The sequence below is a fragment of the Clupea harengus genome, chromosome 6, assembly GCF_900700415.2.
Source record: "Clupea harengus chromosome 6, Ch_v2.0.2, whole genome shotgun sequence".
Lineage (NCBI taxonomy): Eukaryota > Metazoa > Chordata > Actinopteri > Clupeiformes > Clupeidae > Clupea > Clupea harengus.
The window spans coordinates 16,170,150-16,191,378 of NC_045157.1; the positions used below are offsets into that span (position 1 = coordinate 16,170,150).

At 41.9% G+C, this 21,229-nt stretch overlaps 2 long non-coding RNA genes and 10 other non-coding genes across 14 annotated transcripts; all 12 read right to left on the minus strand.

Moving 5' to 3' along the window:
* Window positions 1-1,907: 1,907 nt before the first annotated feature.
* On the minus strand, window positions 1,908-7,452 carry LOC105899757. 3 transcript variants are annotated; one of them, XR_004163877.2, is made up of 13 exons: window positions 7,389-7,452; window positions 4,805-4,842; window positions 4,589-4,626; window positions 4,382-4,398; window positions 4,127-4,168; window positions 3,867-3,908; window positions 3,636-3,672; window positions 3,416-3,459; window positions 3,126-3,165; window positions 2,846-2,877; window positions 2,504-2,589; window positions 2,255-2,328; window positions 1,908-2,086 (listed from the first exon to the last, which is right to left on the minus strand). It is a non-coding gene; the product is annotated as an uncharacterized LOC105899757 (long non-coding RNA). The 3 variants fall into 3 exon arrangements; XR_001162369.3 differs by having other exon boundaries at window positions 4,347-4,398; XR_004163876.2 differs by having other exon boundaries at window positions 3,416-3,490; window positions 4,347-4,398.
* LOC116220897 lies at window positions 2,157-2,223 on the minus strand. Its single transcript, XR_004163935.1, has one exon. It is a non-coding gene; the product is annotated as a small nucleolar RNA SNORD31 (small nucleolar RNA).
* On the minus strand, window positions 2,399-2,465 carry LOC116220900. The gene has a single exon (XR_004163937.1). It is a non-coding gene; the product is annotated as a small nucleolar RNA SNORD31 (small nucleolar RNA).
* On the minus strand, window positions 2,664-2,790 carry LOC116220901. The gene has a single exon (XR_004163938.1). It is a non-coding gene; the product is annotated as a small nucleolar RNA SNORD22 (small nucleolar RNA).
* Window positions 3,532-3,597, minus strand: LOC116220890. The gene has a single exon (XR_004163928.1). It is a non-coding gene; the product is annotated as a small nucleolar RNA SNORD29 (small nucleolar RNA).
* Window positions 7,453-9,199: 1,747 nt separating the features above from the next.
* LOC105899755 lies at window positions 9,200-13,230 on the minus strand. The gene is made up of 13 exons (XR_004163878.2): window positions 13,122-13,230; window positions 12,489-12,539; window positions 12,229-12,276; window positions 12,007-12,048; window positions 11,713-11,764; window positions 11,482-11,518; window positions 11,147-11,183; window positions 10,919-10,967; window positions 10,623-10,664; window positions 10,336-10,370; window positions 9,984-10,067; window positions 9,592-9,667; window positions 9,200-9,421 (listed from the first exon to the last, which is right to left on the minus strand). It is a non-coding gene; the product is annotated as an uncharacterized LOC105899755 (long non-coding RNA).
* Window positions 9,492-9,558, minus strand: LOC116220895. The gene has a single exon (XR_004163933.1). It is a non-coding gene; the product is annotated as a small nucleolar RNA SNORD31 (small nucleolar RNA).
* LOC116220898 lies at window positions 9,736-9,803 on the minus strand. The gene has a single exon (XR_004163936.1). It is a non-coding gene; the product is annotated as a small nucleolar RNA SNORD31 (small nucleolar RNA).
* On the minus strand, window positions 10,141-10,267 carry LOC116220903. The gene has a single exon (XR_004163940.1). It is a non-coding gene; the product is annotated as a small nucleolar RNA SNORD22 (small nucleolar RNA).
* Window positions 10,449-10,519, minus strand: LOC116220892. Its single transcript, XR_004163930.1, has one exon. It is a non-coding gene; the product is annotated as a small nucleolar RNA SNORD30 (small nucleolar RNA).
* LOC116220888 lies at window positions 11,040-11,105 on the minus strand. Its single transcript, XR_004163926.1, has one exon. It is a non-coding gene; the product is annotated as a small nucleolar RNA SNORD29 (small nucleolar RNA).
* LOC116220886 lies at window positions 11,375-11,440 on the minus strand. Its single transcript, XR_004163924.1, has one exon. It is a non-coding gene; the product is annotated as a small nucleolar RNA SNORD29 (small nucleolar RNA).
* Window positions 13,231-21,229: the final 7,999 nt, after the last annotated feature.

Genomic DNA, 21,229 nt, shown 5'->3' on the forward strand with positions numbered 1-21,229 from the left:
TTCTGTGATCTTGAAGGTTCAGATAGAGCCAGACCCTATTTTAATAATTTTGGGAATATCTGAAGAGCTAAGGAAATTAAATGTAGCACAACAGCGTCTTCTGGCATACGGTCTAATAGCTGCAAAAAAGCTGATCTTACTTCTCTGGAAAAAGAAAGAGGTACCCTCCTTTAAACACTGGCTGACTGACTTGACAGATACTCTACATTTGGAGAGAATTAGATTCATTCTGAAAGACAAGCTGAGGGACTTTCAGAAAATTTGGCAACCTTTGATCTCTCATCTTGATAGAGAATTGAATTGACACCCAAGTGAAATGCACTCCTAGGGAGGGATGGGTGGGTTATGGTAAGGGAAGGGAGGGGGGGTTGTGGTGGGAGGGTGTCTGTTTTGGGTGGGGTTTTTATTTTGTATTTTGCATTTAATTTTTTGTATGGTGTGTGATGTTTGTTTACATTTGTCTTCTCTGTTGTTTTTGTTTGTGAAATGAAAAAGGAAACATGTTGCTGTCAATTGCCAATTTCACTGCTGTATGATGTGTTTCCCAATAAACATATTTGAAAAAAAAAAAAAAAAATACTAGCAATATTATCACATTACTGAAGTGACACTACTTCCTACATTATTCACGTATCACATTCTAGCTGCTAAACAGCACAGGTAATTGTTAAACATGTCATTAGTTCGCTAACAAAGATTACGTCCACATTTATAATGTAACCGCGACACCGGCATTCATTAAATATGCACCCGCAATCATACAACGCATTTAAACATCAATGCCCTGTCTAACAAACACAGACTGATAATAGTATAAACTAAACATAACCAAGGAGCATTATAAATACTTACAGGTATCTGAACACACACGATTCCAACACTCTCTCACTCTAATCTTTATACTGAAACGTTTGTATCTCAACACCTTACTTCTGTATCGTCAGTCCACTGGTCTACTATTCCCGCCACTGAGTACCGTCAGTGCAAGCATCCCCAGACTGCACTCCGATTGGCTGTACAAGTGCAGCCATAAGGGGTGCATGCTAGCCTGGATACCAGACCGAACTTAGCCCCGCCCACACATTTTTTGGTTGGGAAGTTCGGTCTGGCATTACTCCATTGAGGAGAAATTATCTGCGGACAGCACATTCATTTTGAAAGAGGAACAGAGAAACGCGATCAAGGCATTTGTCGATCGAAAAGATGTTTTTGCCGTCCTTCCTACGGGATCCGGTAAAAGTTTAATGTATCAGCTGGCCCCATGGTCTATGTTATGGTCATACTACGTTGCTCTGATTGGTTCTAGATATATCCAATTGAGCGAAGAGGTATTTTTTTTCCTGGTTCGGTTGAAACACGCCCCATAATCACAGCCCATTGGAGCGGTATCAGACTCATATTCTGACTAGAATTATGAGTATGACATCGTCAGGCTAGGTGCATGCACTAACACGGAATGACCCAGCAGCAGCGAAAGGGCTGTCTAAGGGGCAAACCATCAGTCCTTTGCAACAAGGACCGTTTCTGTATTTATTGGGGCTTGACAGTCATTAACACAAGTCCGTGTATATGAGTAGTTACCCTAATGCACCCACGTCTGCTAAATGGCTCATTAGCCGTTGCTGTATGCAATTACATAACTAAGCTCCAAGTACCAGTTCAGACTCTGCGAAAGGTCCGTTACGCAGAAGAACCCTGAAATCCATCTCTGCTATTCTGGACATTTCCAGAACCATATAAATTAGCTACTCTTAAAACTGTTTTCGCCCTACTGGCTTATAGGGAAGTTGTAACACTCAATATCCATTGCATTAAGACACAACTCCAAGACAATGTGAAAGCCACACATTTATTGAAATAAACACTGTAGTACAAGGGAAAAGCCATGCTGGAACATGGTGATGGCAAAAAAAAAAAAAAAAAAAAAAAAAAAGTCTTGACGCAGACAGGGAGGGAGTAGAGCTTGGGGGTAGCTGGGACCCAAATCACTGAGGATGCAGGCAACCTCGTTGAAATCAGGTCCGGAAACGTGGCATGGACCTCCCCACTCCTCAGCACACATTCAGATCGTTTTTCTGTATGGACCCTAGAGAGAAAGCAAGCCACCATCAGTTGGTTTCTTCAAAGGGCATTTTCAGTCAATTGTAGTAAAGATTTTAAGATCAGAGAAACCAATCAGTCAGTTTACATCAGACTGGGGCGGTAAGAACCTCATCACATCACTTCAGATAAAACTTCATGTATTTTTACAAACCTTTTTCATCCGTGTCTGGCCAGGACTGCTGCCAAGGATTTCAAACCTGTATGCACACAAGGTCTGTATGGACCCTAGAGAGAAAGCAAGACACCATTAGTTGGTTTCTTCAAAGGGCATTTTCAGTCAATTGTAGTGAAGATTTTAAGATCAGAGAAACCAATCAGTCAGTTTACATCAGACTGGGGCAGTAAGAACCTCATCATGTAAAATACAGTCAGGAGTTTAAGGGGATAAAAACAAACTCACCATTTTAGGACAGATGGTCAGGACCAGAATTAACTGGCACCTCAAATCCAGTCAGGGGGTGGCATGCCTCAGGAGTAGGTCCAAGTCTGCAAAATAGTAATAAAGAGATATTTAAAGGGGGAATAAAAATCGTACATCGTAGTCAGAACCAACCCAGCTGGTCATATCAGACAGTTGGTAACCCCAACAAGTCATCTCCTTGCTTACCCAGGCAACTCCAGTGGGTTCACCTTTTCAGGTTCTGGAGTTGACTGGGTGTAAGACGTGTGCAAGCTTCATCATAATGACCTTAACTAGAATTTGGCACTCAAACAAAATACAAACACCAAAAAAGCCACTCACCATGATGCCTGTGCAGATCCAAGCAGCCAATTCTGCAAAAAGGGAAAAGCTCCATTATTTTGAGAGTCAAGTCCCTGAACATGGCAAACCACTGGTAAGGTAAATCTGCAAGCATCAGTTTCAAAGTCTTTCAACAGGGTTTCAGACGAACGAGATTCCAAAGGATAAATCATAACTTGCAGTACGGGATTACCCTCAACTTTACATACTGCTTAAAATGCTTTTAAAACACTGAAATGTGTTGCCCTACATACACCCGTCTTGGGCATTGATTTCTTACCTCCTTCACAGAGCAGAGCTTCCACCTAGGCAGTGTCTGCCTGTATAAGCAAAGACAAAGTCATTCAACCATGTGTCCAGGCACAGGAAACCATCAATTCCATTTGCAAGAATCCGTTAATTTGCTTCTCAACAGTTTCAGACGAAGGAGACTAATTGAACACATCATGTAACTTGCAATGTTTGGTTCATCTTGCCATCAAAGGTTCACTACAAATACACAGCTGAAGCTGAACGACTAGCACTAAGGCATACTGTGCGTTTTTACACAGTACAAGACAGAAAGCTTACCTGCAGCCTCATGATGTGGTTCCCACTTCACGACAGAAGACATGCTGCAGGAAACCAACACAAGGTAGTAAGCGCCTGGATACAAATGAACTTGTATAAATATTCCTTTTAGACTAGTTTCTCAGTAGTTCGTTTACTTTTCACATTGGTTCAAAGTGAGCTAAGTATCTTCATCATAGAAACTGAATCACAGAAATGTAGTGGATGTTGCAAAACTCACCTTAGTTCAGATGAGGTTCTCAAGTTGGCCCTTCAACCTAGGAGATGAGAAAGGAAGTCAAGACAATACCAAAGTGCTTTCAAGCAGTGAAACTTCCGTTTGGCTGATCAGTGCTTTGGTGACAAGTATGCCATCTGACAAGAAGTCGTCCAGAAGTATATAATGGGTAAAAACCCAATTCAACCTTTCAGATACCAGCAACACAGGCTAGATTAAAAGGCAGTCACTCACCACCACACATCCAGGAGATTGACCAACTCCCAGACCACAATCCTAAAGAGAGCGGAAAAGGGGGGTACTTAGTCAAAACCAGAACTTCCAACAAATCTTGAGCACAACATCGGATCAGACGTTGGTGACTAGACTTCCATGGTACATGTAGTCCAGAGGATTATGGGACGAACCCATTTAAACTCAGGACTCAGGTATGCTCAAGCAGACATGGCTTCATGCAGACACAATACTACACTTCAGACAGCAAATCGGCTTACCAAGAAGTGCATCCTCAACTAGGCCTCTGCAATGCCCACAACCTGGGAAAGAAACCACCCACCATGTGAACCTGGGTACACTTGATATGGACTCAGTTAACCAAGATGGGGAGTATCAGAAAAAAAACACCAGCATCACTGAAATCAGACATATGCTTGTCAGATTTTAAATCATCACTTTACACTCCAACAGAACAGTAGGCCCAGCAAAGACACTCACCAGTACGCAACACAGGACTTTGGAACAAGATGTACCTGCCAGTTTCTCAGGTCTGTAACAAAAAAGTAGAAATAAGCCAACTGTAGTTGGAGGCCCATGCAGTCTTAGACTAACCAACAATTAAATCAGAATAATGACAATCATCATAACAAGTCAGACATATGCTTGTCGATCAATACGTTCATCACAAGATAATCCTACATCATGTTGTGGAATAACAGGTTTAAGACTTGAGCTCTCACCTATTCTCAGCCTTGCTGAGAGAAAGTACTCTAGTTCTCTGGAAAAAAAGAAATACAACCAAATTGACTAATCAAGCAAACAAATATCAATTGTAGATAGATACTTAGATCCAATGAAATTTCTTCAAAAGAGACACTTTGGCAAACAAGGAAAAAACAGGAGCCATAGAAAAGTCACACGCCAAGAACAGATAGAAAGTGTGCAGAGTACTTTACCTGATGAAGTGGTGCAATTTCCTTCAGTTAACGGACACCTAGGGAAAAAAAAACATTTCATACATTACGCTGGCTAGAAGGCCAAGATGCACGCATATCAAAAGACATTACGTGGGATACTGTGGTGAAAACAGTACAACACACTCGTCGTGAGGCTCTGAATAATCTCATCAGAAAATAAAAAAGGTGCAATCACTACCATTCAGTACAGGTCTGTGAAGTTTCATCATCGAGTGTTATTCGCACTCGAGCCACATCAAGGAATTTCATTAACAGACGCCAGGGAAGAAAAAAATTATTATGTCCCAGTTTGATTCCTATGGGCATCACGTACTGCATTCGTTCATTTTGACGTACGAACGTTGAAATTGTAGTTCGGATGGTTTGGGATTACAATCACAAGGCGCTAAAGGGAAGCTAACATCAGCCAGCTAGCCACCTTACGTCAAAGGCCATACTAACTGTAAAAAAAAAAAAAAAGCAAAATTAACAAATCACTTAGGGACAAAACAGTCAAGATTCAATACAAGTAAAAGCTGTCGGCACTTGTATGTAATGGGCATGTAACCGTGTGCCTCACAGAAGACAAGAAAGCGTTACAGATGTAACAGGAGCTATAAGGGGGAGCCCCATATTCCTGTATAAGTAGCCAGACCACTCCACCATGGGAATTTCACCCACAGAATGTTAAACTAATGTTCAATTAGGCACACCAGCCTTTGCAACAGGTTAAAACACACCACACAGAAACACCACACAGAAAAATAACAAGTATGACCAGTATGCTTGCCCAGGAAGAGGTGGACCTCGAAAGACTGGAGACAGGTTAGTCCAAAAGCAGAAAAGGTTAAATCACCATGCGTTTACTTTTTAAAGATCAACGCCCAAACAGACAGCACTGTTAAATTATTATGGACAAACACACTAGGGGAGGGAATGACGCAAAATGAATGAAAACAAAAGCTATAGCAGGCATGCTAACTGGGAGGTATAGCCTACCCGCTGCAGTTTGCCTACCAGGAGAAGGTGGGCGTGGAAGATGCCATCATCTACCTAATGCACAGGGCACACTCTTATCTGGACAAGGGGAAAGGTGCTGTGAGAATCATGTTCTTTGATTTCTCCAGTGCCTTTAACACCATCCAGCCCCTCCGACTAAGTGACAAGCTTGTGTAGATGGGTGTGAACGTCCAAATGGTATCCTGGATCACTGACTACCTGACGGAGAGGCCACAGTTTGTCAGGCTGAAAGACTGCGTATCTGAGACTGCTGTGCAGCACCGGCGCTCCACAGGGGACTATGCCCTCACCCGTCCTGTTCACCCTGTACACATCGGATTTCACCTACAACACGGAGTCATGCCACATCCAGAAGTTCTCTGATGACTCTGCTGTTGTGGGATGTATCAGGGATGGACAGGAGGGAGAGTACAGGAGCCTGGTGGACAATTTTGTGCAGTGGTGCAGGCACAACCACCTGCAGCTGAACACCTCTAAGACCAAGGAGATGGTGGTGGACTTTAGGAGGTCTCAGCCTCCTCTGCTACCAGTCTCCATCGAGGGGGTCAGTGTGGAGGTGGTCAACACCTACAAATACCTAGGAGTGCATCTGGACAATAAACTGGACTGGTCAGCCAACATTGATGCAATCTACAAGAAGGGTCAGAGCTGGTTCTACTTCCTGAGGAGGTTGAGGTCCTTCAATGTCTGCAACAAACTCCTGCGCATGTTTTACCAGTCTGTGGTTGCCAGCGTCCTCTTTTATGATGTGGTGTGCTGGGGAGGCAGCATAAAGAAGAGGGATGTGGGGCGACTAGACAGGCTGGTGAGGAGGGCGGGAGCTGTTGTGGGCACCGAACTGGACTGCCTCACAACCGTGGCTGAGAGAAGGACCCTGAGTAGGTTGCTGACTATCTTGGACAATGTCCACCATCCACTACACAGTACTCTCAACAGACAGAAGAGCATATTCAGTGGCAGACTCCTGTCACGCTCATCGGACAGGCTGAGGAAGTACTTTGTCCCCAGGGCCATTCAGCTGCATAACGCCACGCAGAAGGGGAGGGGGAGGGAGATGGACTTCTATGCATGAGTCTACACACAAGCACAAGAACTTTGCACTATCCACACAAGCACATGAACACTACCTCTAGCACTATCCTCACTTGCAGCACAAGAACACTTTCCTCATGGACATCAACACTTTACCAATATATGCACAACATACCATAGGGTCAGATCCATTCCTGTATCTGTAAAAACCCCACTCCCTGTGAACATGTTTCCCCTATGTGTATGTGATTTATGTATGTATGTATGTATGTCTGAGTAAGTGTATAAGCTACTATGGATGACCTAAATTTCCCTCGGGATTAATAAAGTATCCATCTATCTATATATCTATCTACTCCAGGGTTAACACCAACCATGTGAGGATACAAACACACACGGAAGGTGACCAGTGTGACAGCAACCACGCTGTGGAGGAGAGGACCACAACTCCAGGCTACAATAAAGGACGAAGTAAGTCCACAGTGTAATCTTTCAAATTCAACGCAACTAGCTAGATGCAAAGAAAACCTACCTTGGGCAAAACCGTAAACCGCACCGCACGGGAGGTAGCGGTTCACAAGCTCAGACACCACAGCAAACTCGCAGGCCTTTATAGCCACATCCGAGCTGTGCCCACTAATTAAGTAATTGTTGATCAGGTGGAGCTAAATGAGTACCGTGACGTGAGACAAGAACGGGACGAATCCAACTCCCTACACACAGATAAAGAGTAGATAAGTCACCCTCGAAGTGTTCCGATTTAAAATGAACGAGCAATTCATGAACTTGATCTTTTATAGTCAACATTTGTTGGGTCAACAAATTAGTGATGGAAAAGAACCATTTGGTACACAAATCACGACATTCATGTCATTTTCTGTCAGTAGAAAGTATTATAATTATATTAATTTTGTTCTTCTTTTGGTTGTTGGCGTTCATCTCCAATGTCACAATGATACAAAATATGCAGTTATATTTGTGTAAACTATTGTAATATTACTCTACCCTGTCAGTCAACATGGTTCTTTGGGTTCTAGTTTTCTATGCCAGTTCATATCTTTCAGTTTGTCAACAAGTACAGTGTACCACTGTCCATTAGGGGGTCTCGAAGCGCTATTTATATTTACACCAGTGGTGTAAAAGTGAGCTACACTTCACAACTGTAGGGGGAGCTCAGTAGCAAAAAATATAATTCTCACATAATGGGGCTTGTGGCACAAGGAATGCGCCTACTTCAAAGTAATAGGGCTTTTGTTGAGCAGATTAAATGAGTATGTCTGTTCGATACTCCATTTCAAATGAACAGCCTCTGACAACTTTGACCTTTTCAAAAATGCTGGGGAAATTTGTCAAGTGAAATGAGAAGTTAAGGAAAATCCTTAAGGCTCCTCTGCCAGGCAGGTCACAGCTAGCCTGTCTGGTTTTGAAATGGACGGAAGCGCTCCCCTTCTCCTCCGGAACTCACATTCTAAAGGACCGTTTCTGTATTTAACACAAGTCTGTATATATGAGTAGTTACCCTAATGCATCGGTTCCCAAACTGGGGGAAGTGGTTCAGGGGGTACGCGGGGAGAACATTTCCGCGATAACAGAAAACGGACGGAATTCGCAGAATGTACCGTTTGAAACAGAATTGCAACTTTCAGACGGAAACATAATTTTGTGCATCAAAATCGCCCAAATTCCCCTGTATTTTGTCCTGCGAGGCTGTATTTCTTTCTTATAAACACAACAACGATCGCAACGATGAACAAGCATTAATTAAAAAACTAAACCACTGAGAAAATGTCACGTCTGTGCTGAACTCCGCTTTGGCCACGCCCACAATTCAACACAGACCTCCGTAGCCTGTCAAATGAACTCCCTCCTCTTCCCAATCGCCTGCAAATAATGTTTTTTTAGTCTTCTGTTCTGTTGATGGCTGGCAAACAACAACCTTAGAAGGTTTGGGTCACTTGTGGCACATATTATTCACTCATTTTAAGCCATCAATCTACCTCTGGGTGAACAGAATTTTTTTTTCAACGGGGGGGGTACGCAGCTGGAGATTAAATGTCTGAAGGGGTACGGGACTGTAAAAAGTTTGGGAACCACTGCCCTAATGCACCCACGTCTGCTGACGAAGGGCTCATTAGCCGTTCCTGTATGCAATTACATAACTAAGCTGCAAGTGCTAGTTCAGACTGTGAAAGGTCTGTTAAGCAGAACTCTGAAATCCTTCTGCTATTCTGGACATTTCCAGAACCATAAACTACTCTTAAAACAGTTTTCGCCCTACTGGCTTATAGAGAAGTTGTAACACTCAATATCCATCGCATTAAGACTTCAGACACAACTCCAAGCGAATGTGAAAGCCACACATTTATTCAAATAAACACTGTAGTACAAGGAAAAAAGTGATGGCAAAACAAGTCTTGAAGCAAACAGGGAAGTAGAGCTTGGGGGTAGCTAGCTGGGACCCAAATCACTGAGGATGCAGGCAACCTCGTTGAAATCAGGTCCTGAAATGTGGCATGGACCTCCCCACTCCTCAGCACACATTCAGATCGTTTTTCTGTATGGACCCTAGAGAGAAAGCAAGCCACCATCAGTTGGTTTCTTCAAAGGGAAATTTCACTCAATTGTAGTTAAGATTTTAAGATCAGAGAAACCAATCAGTCAGTTTACATCAGACTGGGGCGGTAAGAACCTCATCATATCACTGTTCAGATATAACTGCATGTATTTTTACAAACCTTTTTTCCAGCCGTGTCTGGCCAGGGCTGCTGCCAAGGATTTCAAACCTGTATGCACACAAGGTCTGTATGGACCCTAGAGAGAAAGCAAGCCACCATCAGTTGGTTTCTTTATAGGGCATTTTCAGTCAATTGTAGTGAACATTTAGATCAGAGAAACCAATCAGTCAGTTTACATCAGACTGGGGCGGTAAGAACCTCATCATCTCACTGTTCAGATATAACTGCACATATTTTTTACAAACGTGTGGCAGAAAATCTAAGTCATATTCCATTTAGATTGTAAAGGAGTTCCTCAAATCAGTGAAACCAATCAGTCAGCTGAACTCAAACAGGGGTGGTAAATCTCAAGTAAAATAGTCAGGAATTTAAGGGGATTCAAAAATACTCACCATTTTATGACAGATGGTCAGGACAATTAACTGGCACCTCAAATCCAGTCAGGGGGTGCCATGCCTCAGGAGTAGGTCCAAGGTCTGCAAAATAGTAATAGAGATATTTAAAAGGGGATCAATAAAAATCGTACATCAGTCAGAACCAAACCAGCTGGTCATATCAGACAGTTGGTAACCCCAACAAGTCATCTCCTTGCTTACCCAGGCAACTCCAGTGGGTTCACCTTTTCAGGTTCTGGAGTTGACTGGGTGTAAGACTTGTGCGAGCTTCATCATAATGACCGTTACTGGAATTTGGCATGCTAATAAACAAATACAAACACCAAAAACCAAAAAAAAAGCCACTCACCATGATGATGCCTGTGAAGATCCAAGCAGCCAATTCTGCAAAAAGGGAAAAGCTCCATTATTTTGAAAGTCAAGACCCCGAACGATGGCAAACTACTGTTATGGTAAATCTGCAAGCATCAGTTTCAAAGTCTCTCAACAGGATTTCAGACGAACGAGATTCCAAAGGATAAATCATCATAACTTGCAGTACAGCATAACCCTCAACTTTAGATACGGCTTTAAATGCTTTTAAAGTACTAAAATGTGTTGCTCTCCATACACCCGTCTTGGGCATTGATTTCTTACCTCTTTCATAGAGCAAAGCTTCCACCTAGGCAGTGTCTGCCTCTGTAAGCAAAGACAAAGTCACTCAATTATGTGTCCAGGCACAGGAAACCCATCAATTCAATTCCATTTGCAAGAATCAGTTCATTAGATTTTCAACAGTGTTTCAGACGAACGAGACTATTTAAACGCATCATTTAACTTGCAATGTTTGGTTCACCTTGCCATCAAAGGTTCACTACAAGTACACAGCTAAAGCTTAATCTAGCACCAAGGCATACTGTGCGTTTTTACACAGCACAAGACAGAAAGCTTACCTGCAGCCTCATGATGTGGTTCCCACTTCACTTGATGACCGAAGACATGCTGCAGAAAACCAACACAAGGTAGTGAGCGCCTGGATACAAATGAACTTGTAGAAATATTCCCTTTAGACTAGTTTCTCAGGAGTTCGTTTACTTTTCACATTGGTTCAAAGTGAGCTAAGTATACTCATCATAGAAACTGAAACGTCACAGAAATCTTGTGGATGTTACAAGACTCACCTTAGTTCAGATGAGGTCCTCATGTTGGCCCTTCAACCTAGAATTTGAGAAAGGAAGTTAGACAATACCGAAGTGCTTTCAAGCAGTGAAACTTCTGGTTGGCTGATCAGTGCTTTGGTGACAAGTATGCCATCTGACAAGTCGTCCAGAAGTGTAATATAGTAGTGTAGTAAAGTATAGTGAGCACCTGGATACAAATGAACTTGTAGAAATATTCCCTATAGAGCAGTTTCTCAGGAGTTCGTTTACTTTTCACATTGGTTCAAAGTGAGCTAAGTATCTTCATCATAGAAACTGAAACGTCACAGAAATGTTGTGGATGTTGCAAAACTCACCTTAGTTCAGATGAGGTTCTCATGTTGGCCCTTCAACCTAGAATTTGAGAAAGGAAGTTAGGACAATACCGAAGTGCTTTCAAGCAGTGAAACTTCTGGTTGGCTGATCAGTGCTTTGGTGACAAGTATGCCATCTGACAAGAAGTCGTCCAGAAGTATATAATGGGTAAAAACCCAATTCATCCTTTCAGATACAAGCAACACAGGCTAGAATAAAAGTCAGTCACTCACCACCACACATCCAGGAGATTGACCCACTCCCACACCGCATCAGAGTACAATCCTAAAACAAGGGGAAAAGGTGGGTACTCCGTCAAAACCAGAACTTCCAGCAAATTTTGAGTACCACATCTGATCAGACATTGGTGACTAGACTGCCATGGTACATGTAGTCCAGAGGATTATGGGACAAACCCCATTTAAACTCAAGTATGCTAAGACATGGCTTCATGCAGCATATCCACACTACTACACTCTCCACTTCAGACAGCAGACGCTAAGATAAAGGCATAGAAATCAGCTTACCGAGAAGTGCATCCTCATCAAGGCCTCTGCAATGCCCACAACCTGGAAAAAAGCCACATGCAATGTGAACCTGGGGAAACTCGATATGGATTAATTTAAGCACAATGCTGAGCGTCAGAAAATGTATTTAGCATCACTGAAATCAGACATATGCTTGTCAAATTTAAAATCATCACTTTACACTCCAACAGAACAGTTGGCCCAGCAAAGACATGTACTCACCAGTACACAACAGGAGACTTTTGAACAGGCTAAACTGCTGGCAGTTCTCTGAAAATATATATAAAAAAAGCAAGGTTATACATCTACAAATTACTAATCAAGCAAACAAATATCAATGGTAGATACTCAGATCCATGAAAGTTCTTCAAAAGAAATTCAGCAAGAGAGAGTTCAGGAAATGATCATCATTGAGACCCTTTGGCAACCAAGGAAAAACAGGAACCATAGAATAGTCACACACTAAGATGAGTGTCCTTTACCTGAAGCAGTGAAGTGCAGTGAAGCAGGAATTCCTTTTAGTTAAGGGACACCTGGAAAAAGCATTTCATACATTAGACTAGCTTTAAGGTCAAGATGCACGCATACCAAAAGACGTTACAGGGACCACGTGGGATACTAGGTGAAAACACTTCAGGCTCCTGAATAATCTCTCATCAGAAAATAAATACGGTGCAATCACAACCATTCAGAACAGGTCTGTGTAGTGTTTCATCATTGAGAGTTATTCGCACTCGAGCCACATCGAGGAATTTAATTTACAGAAAATGCAAACAAACAATTAATAGTATGCCAGTTTAATTACTATAAGCATCACGTATTGCATTCGTTCATTTTTAAGTGCAGATTTTTTTAGTAGCAGTTCGGATGGTTTGGGATTCCAAAACATGCCTCTATCCGAATCACACCGCGCTAACGATAAGCTAACACCAGCTAGCTAGCAATCTTAAGTCAAGGACCATGCTAACAGTAAAATAGGCAAAAAGTAACAGGACACTTAGGTGGGACAAGAGTCAATATTCAATAAAAGTAAAAGCTGTCTGCACGTAGTATGCTATCACCGTGTGGCTCACAGGAGACAAGAAAGCGTTAGAGGCAAAGAAAACTCGACTTACCCTGGAAGTATCCCGATTCAAATAGACCGAGTATCAGATGAACGGTCGCTTTTATAGTCAACATTTGTAGGGTCAAGGAATATGTTTATTACCGCCACCGCCTGGAAGGGAGTATGAAGTTTACCTGACCATAGTTCATTTCATATAATGACTAAACGACATCCTCCAATGCTTCGCTTCATAAATACCACAAATACAATCTTGTGGATTTTTCTATTATACAAAACCAATAACTCAAATATCATATATGTAAAGATGCACTGCTTCTGTTAAAGCCTTTCTTTCCCTCATTCCCATGCATCCATTTTTGCTTTTTGCTTTTGTTCACTAGTTGTGATTGTACCGCAACAGGTCCATTGTAATCCTTTGTAATGTGATTGTACTCAGCTAGTTCCGCTGGTTTAATTGCCGTTTTCAATACCTTATTTTCCAGCAGAGGTTACAGGCAGTGGTGTAGTGGTCAGTGGAAAAGTGGGTATACTCTAAAGGCCCGCGCATACTTCTACAACAGCGTAAATCGTTGTGAAAATCGTTGTGTAATTGTTTGTGTAAATTGCTCGTTTCAATTCATAGTTCCTAAAAGGGTTGCGCGTGTTGCAAAGCAATTCACCGCCAGAACAATAGGTGGAGTAACGTTTTTTGTCGAAGATGACATAGAGAATGACGTCTTTGTGTGTGGAAGTCGTTGGTTTGTTTATGTACCAGGTCTTGTTGTCCACACACACAGTGAAGGATGGCAACCGACAGATCATCATCATCATTGTTTATTCAGGGAGAAATTGACTGAGCACAGGGGGGTATTCGTCGTAGCTCGCTAAACGGTTTAGCGAGCTAATTTTCAGGCTAAGATAAAAAACGCCCCTCTTTTTGGTTCGTGGAAGCAACTTTTGATAAATCACCATAGTTACATATCGATTAGCACTAACCTGCTCCAGGGCAGGCTAACTTAAGTGTAGCTGGATAAGCTTGCCACACCCCCGGAAAAAGGAGGGATCCCATTGACCAAGGACTGATATTAGAGTTAGATTAGCGGAGGGAGAGAGTTCTTTGCGATCGCCAAGATCCATTATTCTTGTATGAGCGCTACCGATTCAGCCGACAAGGAATCATTAATTTACAAGACCTTCTCGAGTAATTTATTGCAAACACCACATTGACTGTCTTGCGCTTTTTTGCGAGTGGTACATTTTTGTAGTGTCGGTGATGCGGAGAACAAAGCACTTATAATTATATGAGTGTTATTAGTACCCCATAGCATATCATTATTGTAGAAAATGATTACGGTGGACTCATGATAAGAATAGAGAGAAATACAGACAATTTATTTTCACTGCTTCAATTTATTGTATTTGTTATTAATACATTTAGTCATTTAACAGACGCTTTTATTCAAAACGACTTCCAAGGAAATGTAAAACTACATCGAGGACAGAGGTGAGGAGATTTGAACTAGCAACCATGCAGATTCAAACCGGTTGAGGTAACCTCTGTACCAGCTGACACTTGCCATCAGGTATTCATACATAGATATCACCCTATAAACATCCCAACACACCATGCTCTCACAGCGGTGGTGGTGTTGAATTTTGCCATGATTATGGTCTTGTATTCTTCATAAGCGTTCATGTTCATCTCCTACTCGCCAGCGGAGAAAAAAAGAGCCCTTTTCTTTGAGTTTAGAACCATTATACCGTTAGAAAATCATGGTTTTGGTGATCGACCTTTCCTGCCTTTTGAAGTAGGACGTGCACGCGCAAATGCCATGATAACTTTAGCCTGCTTGAAATTAACCACATGATTAGGATGCGGGTCAGCCGTTAACGAACCGATATTTGCTGTTCTCAATCAGCTCGCTAATCTTAACGGGCTAAAAGGCCAATTGATTAACTAGCTTCAATCCTACTACGAACGTACCCCTGATTGAGGCTACATAGTACAGAAGAACAATAAATAAACAAACCATAACAAAACAAAAGACAAAATAAATAAAAAAAACACATTAAACAACTCAGAAATTAAGTATAAAAAATAAATAAATAAAATAACATAAAGTAAAAAAAGTTAAATCAGAGAATCATTTAAAACAACAGCATTGAGGCACATCAATGATCCATCAGATGATGGAGTTGTTGATCATTGGGGTTGTATAGCCTTAAATGTCCATATCTCCTCACCTCTCCCGACGACCAGCCGGGCCATGTTCGACAAATATTTAAAAATCATACAAGGGCTCAGGTCGGGCTCGGACGTCGGGGTATTAATTGCAGTGGGACAATGGAAAAAAAAAACGTTGTGTTTTAAGGCAGCTGCTATGGATTATACACTAAATAAATTGCGAAATGAAACAAAAACGCATCACAGTTTAAGTTTTATTAGTATTGATTGATTCACATCGATATGAATGGATGACATGACTAACAAGTGGTGGAAAATGAATATGAAAGTATTTGTTCGGTGAATTAGCGCGTTCTCTCCAGACAGTCGCAGTCAACGTAGTATGTTGCAATTCACGTGGATTTCTAGAGAATGACGTCTTTGTGTGTGGAAGTCGTTGGTTTGTTTATTTACCAGGTCTTGTTGTCCACACACACAGTGAAGGATGGCAACCGAGATCATTGGGGTTGTATAAATGTTCATATCTCCTCACCTCTTCCAACTGGACCCGACCAGCCAAGCCGTCTCCGACAAAATATTTAGAAATCATACTAGGGCTCAGGTCGGGCTCGGACGTCGGGGTATTAATTGCAGCGGGACAATGGAAAAAAAACGTTGTGTTTTAAGGCAGCTGCTATGGATTATACACTAAATAAATTGCGAAATGAAACAAAAACGCATCACAGTTTTATTAGTATTAATTGATTCACATCGATATGAATGGATGACATGACTAACAAGTGGTGGAAAATTAATATGAAAGTATTTGTTCGGTGAATTAGCGCGTTCTCTCCAGACAGTCGCAGTCAAGTATGTTGCAATTCATGTGGATTTCTTTGCAGATATATAAGTGGCACCCTTCACGTCTCATCTTTAAATCTCCGATTCATAAAGTCTCTCTCTGCTATAGGTGTGAGACATGAATTGATGCAATTCTATGACCACCGAGCGAGTGGTCACAGGCACAATTGAACCTAGATGGCCTGATAACGACCTCATGAACGTCGTCGTCGGCTGGTTATATACCTCCTCCCCGTCATGTTTTCTCACCCTCACAGTGAACTATGGCAGAGAGGAGAATCCTATCCGCAAGACAGTTGAGGGCGTTGGAGCTGCTGGACATTGAGGAGGAACTTCTTATCTTGAGGCATGAACAGAAGAGGAGACGGAGGCGGATTTTGCAATTTTTTAAGCAGCCCATACAGCACAGGTTAAACGCCCTGTTTTGAGAAGTGGTTATACGCAATAGGCTACTGACTGAAAAGTGGGCATACTCCGTATACCTGCGTATACCCTGGACTACACCACGTCCTATCATTTAGGAAAAGACTCCACCAAGCGCAATACAAGCATGAAAGGTTTTGCCTTAACATCACCGTTGGCACACGCAATGACCAATCTGTCACTGAGAGCAGTGGCGGTTCTACATGGAATTACGCCCCGGGCGAAACCCCCTCTGAGCGCGCCCCCCCCCCCCGCCGAAAAAAAATGAATCTTATTTATTTTTTTATTATAACAATATAAGTGAAAGACAACCTTAAATTTATCAATTGCACAAATCCTTCAATTGAGAGAGAGAATCAATGCACACATCATGTACGTTAATGTTAGCTAACCAGCTCTCTGCAAGTTAATTTGTGCAAGCACTCAACATGCATTATGGTTTAGTTGAGTTAGCTAATCGTGGCTAACGAGATTTCGCTAACGCTGGCTAGTATAGTTGTGTCAAAAGGAAACATATGGTCTAACCAGCTAGCTATCGACCTGTTCATTATTGAGATTATACTAGTACTCAGTATGCTGTTATATTCTGTTAGTTGTGGCTAGCGGGACTTCGCTAACACTTTAGCCTAGTGTCAAGATGAATGAACATGTTCATACCCTATGGTCAAATCAGCTAGCTAACGCTAGCTAGCAAACAATTCTGTTGGTGCTCAACATTAGCTGGTTGCCTTAATAGGAATTTAGGTTAAGTTACACTTGACTGAAAACACATTTTTACCTTGTCCACTTGAGCATCCTTCAATAGTTATCTTGATAATGTAATAGACTACTCTGTAAAAGATGTATTTAATTTCCCTCGGGATAAATAAAGTATCTATCTATCTATCTATCTATACTCTGCTAACCACGTACTACCTTCACCAGTTGGATAAGTTGAAGCAGTCAGTGGTCTCCTTCCACCAATTCACCTTGGACTTGGTGACCACATAATCGTTCTGTATTACCTATTTGTATTAGCCATTTCACACAATTCAGAAAAACGCGACCCAGAGGTGAACTGTCCCCCGCGCCCCCTCCCCTTCCCCTTCCCCCTTCTACCTTCTCACTCAGGATCTGTCCACCGCACCTTCTTAGCGAGCAAGAGGCGCCTGCAGCTGCAGGGGGCGCCAATTTGCCAATTCCACACACAGTGATATGATAGATAATAGAAAACCGCTTCGCGGCCCAGATACATTTTTTTTTAAGTGCTCTTGCCGCCCCCCATGTCTTATGAAAAAGTGCCGCCCCGGGCGGCTGCCCGGGTCGCCCGTGCCTAAAACCGCCCCTGACTGAGAGGCTATTGCATTGAGACTTTGCCCTGAGTAAGCTGAGGGTTTATGAGGCCTGAAACCTGATATAGAAGGGGCATAGTTTATGCTAATGACATCATGTGAGTACTTGACTTAAACATTGGGGTGCTCCTTTTGACTGTTTTTTGATGGGAGCGAACACAACTGAGGGGGAGAAAGTGTGATATGGGGGGGGGGGGGGGGGGGGGGGGGGGCAGTAGGGAACTCGAAGGCTGGCCCACACCCATTGTCTGAGGATGAGCAAGCTAGGCCTGCTTCTCTTTGCACTTCAGAGTCGTCGTCACCAGCAGTGGAGGGGCATTGGAAACGGCGGGACCTCTGGTGGCAAATATGGGGCGCCGTTTGTAAAATGTTGCACGTTCGAAAATCCTGCTCAGTTTTGCTACATTTAGCATTTTCATATGGAACAAAAAGCACGACAATATTCGAATGTCACCTTTTCAAGCATTTAGAGAGAAATTCATGTAAATTCATGCGATAACTTTTCCAAGGATATTTTTTGGCAGTAACACAAAGTTGTTAAATAATATAAATATTTCATCTAAATGTTAATGTTAAATGTAAATGTTAAATATAAATGTAAATGTTAAATGTAAATGTAAATGTAAAATATAAACGTAAATGTTCGATGTTATATATAAATGTTAAATATAAGTGTTAAATGTAAATGTTAAATGTAAATACAAATATCAAATGCTAAATGTAAATGTTAAATGTACTGCACCCGCTGATATTTGTATTTCTATAACGTCGTAGAAGTCCCTGCCTGAGCTCCAGTTTGGAGATATTTACATATATCTAATAGAAAATCCGTCCCCCTACACACCTCAAAAACTGAAAGCCTACCAAAAGCACAGATAGCAAAATACAGTAGCCTAGCCTAGTTGCTTATAGCCTGGATACCAGACCGAACTTAGCCCCGCCCACACATTTTTTGGTTGGGAAGTTCGGTCTGGCATTACTCCATTGAGGAGAAATTATCTGCGGCTCGATATCGGCCGTACCAATCAAATTGTTAAGGCGGGCTTTATACGATGATGGACAGATGATCAACAGTAACGTAACCAACCACGTCACCAACACACGAGTTGAATTCGTTTTCAACAAACATGGCTGCCGCTGGAGAGCTGAAATGTATAGATTCGAGTCCATTTAGACATTGACAGTGCATTCATTTTGAAAGAGGAACAGAGAAACGCGATTAAGGCATTTGTCAATCGAAAAGATGTTTTTGCCTTCCTTCCTACGGGATCCGGTAAAAGTGTAATGTATCAGCTGCCCCTGGTCACATACTACGTTGTTCTGATTGGTTGTAGGTAACCAATTGACCGATCGCCAGGGCCCCGCCCCCTTAGTTACTGTTGCTACGTCCGACACAATTCCCGGAACTGTCAAGCCAAAAGCCATGGCGAGTACGGGGACAAGCGCTATAGCTGTCAGTGTGAGTGATGATTTTTGGAGTAATACCTCCACGATATCCTCCAGATCAAGGCAAAAGGGACTGCAATATGCAGTGGAAGGATGTATCCAAAATATTAAGATCAACAACGAAGTGGACACAACAATAATCGAAGCAAACGCATACAGGTCTCAATAAAAAAAATGAGAAGCCCCACGACCTCTTCATTAAATGCAACCAGCACAGCCTTGTAGACTAGTCATGTTATTTCACCACTGGGTAAGATCTGTATATAATATTTCAAGCTAGCTAATAACCTACGATTATTTATTCTTATTATTTATTCCGTCGCTGGCGAGAGACTCTGGAGGTATCTATCTATCTAGCTAGCTAGGATGGTGACAATCTAGAGAACCGTACAGTAATGTACCAGTGTCATCATCATCATCATCATTGTTTATTCAGGGAGAAATTGACTGAGCACAGGGCTCTTTTGCAGCAATGCCCTGATTGAGGCCACATAGTACAGAAGAACAATACATAAACAAACCACAACAAAACGAAACAGACAAAATACATTTAAAAAAAAAAAAAACACACCAAACAACTCAGAAATTAAGCATAAAAAATAAATAAATAAAATAACACAAAGTAAAAAAATTAAATCAGAGAATCATTCAAAACAACAGCATTGAGGCACATCCTTATTATCTAAAAGGCTCTTAAATTGGTTGACAGACAAATACTTGGTTAATTTCAACTCCACTTGAATAGTGTTCCATTTATGGGAAGCAAAGAACTTAAAAGCTATTTTACCTATATTAGTGTGGATCAAGATAGCTGCTAGTAACGTTATTGTTCAAGGGATGTGTGTGCATGTTGCTGAAAGTATTTCACAGTCACTGTAGTGATAACTTGCTTGTAAAATGATGATCCTGATGTAATGCTATGGCTTTGTATCAGATCGCCAGGTTATTGCTCTCAGGTTGTGCCTTATGCATACCTTGGGATACTTAGGAGTAGGTTGCCCATTCACAAAATGCTATAAAGATTAAAATAAAAAAAACTTCATAATGGCCTTTTGTTTAACATTGATACAGTATGTTAAGCTCGAGCTAGTCTCTCCAACTTAAGTGTTAATGTTAAAATCAAAATGTTAATGTTACCGTCTGTAAAATTGCACGCTGAGTTATCCTAGCTAGTGATGTTAATGTTACGTCTGTAAAGTTGCACGCTGAGCTATCCTAGCTAGCGATAGCAAACGCCAGCAGCATAAATACAAAGTGTTAGATAAAACTTCTGTTCAATATTGTATCAAGCATAAATACAAAGTGTTCGTTAAAAGTTCTGTTCAATGCTGCCGTTTGCTATCGCTAGCTAGGATAGATCAGCGTGCAATTTTACAGACCGTAACGTTAACATTTTGACGGTAACATTAACATTTTGATTTTAACATTAACACTTTAGTTGGAGACTAGTTATGTACGTGTAGTGGTAATAATACAAGTTGTCATGAACCATAACTGTTTGGGGATGTTCTCTCAACTAGATAGTTAGTTATCATACCTAGCGATAGCGTAGTTCGCTAGATAGATAGCTATCTGCAAGCAGCTTCATTTACTTTGGAGCAGACATATGTGTGTTTTTTGGTATATTGAGTTGGGAGTGGGGTCTCCCACACTGTTTAATCCACCGCCGGCACCTTTCCTCCTGTGTTTTGGGCTTTGGAAATGCGGGGGGGAAACGACGCATCGCTCTAATCTCTGTATCAGAGCTACAAGTCCCGTAGGCACACCGTTTCACCATGCTGCTCAGACCTCAAAGCTGTCGGACCTTCTTCTCTTAGTAGCGGTTGCTAAGGTATGATTGGACGAGGGCCGTTCTAGGGAGGAGTTTCGCGATCGGTCTATTGAGCGAAGAGGCATCTTTTCTCCTGGTTCGGTTGAAACACGCCCCATAATCACAGCCCAATGGAGCGATAT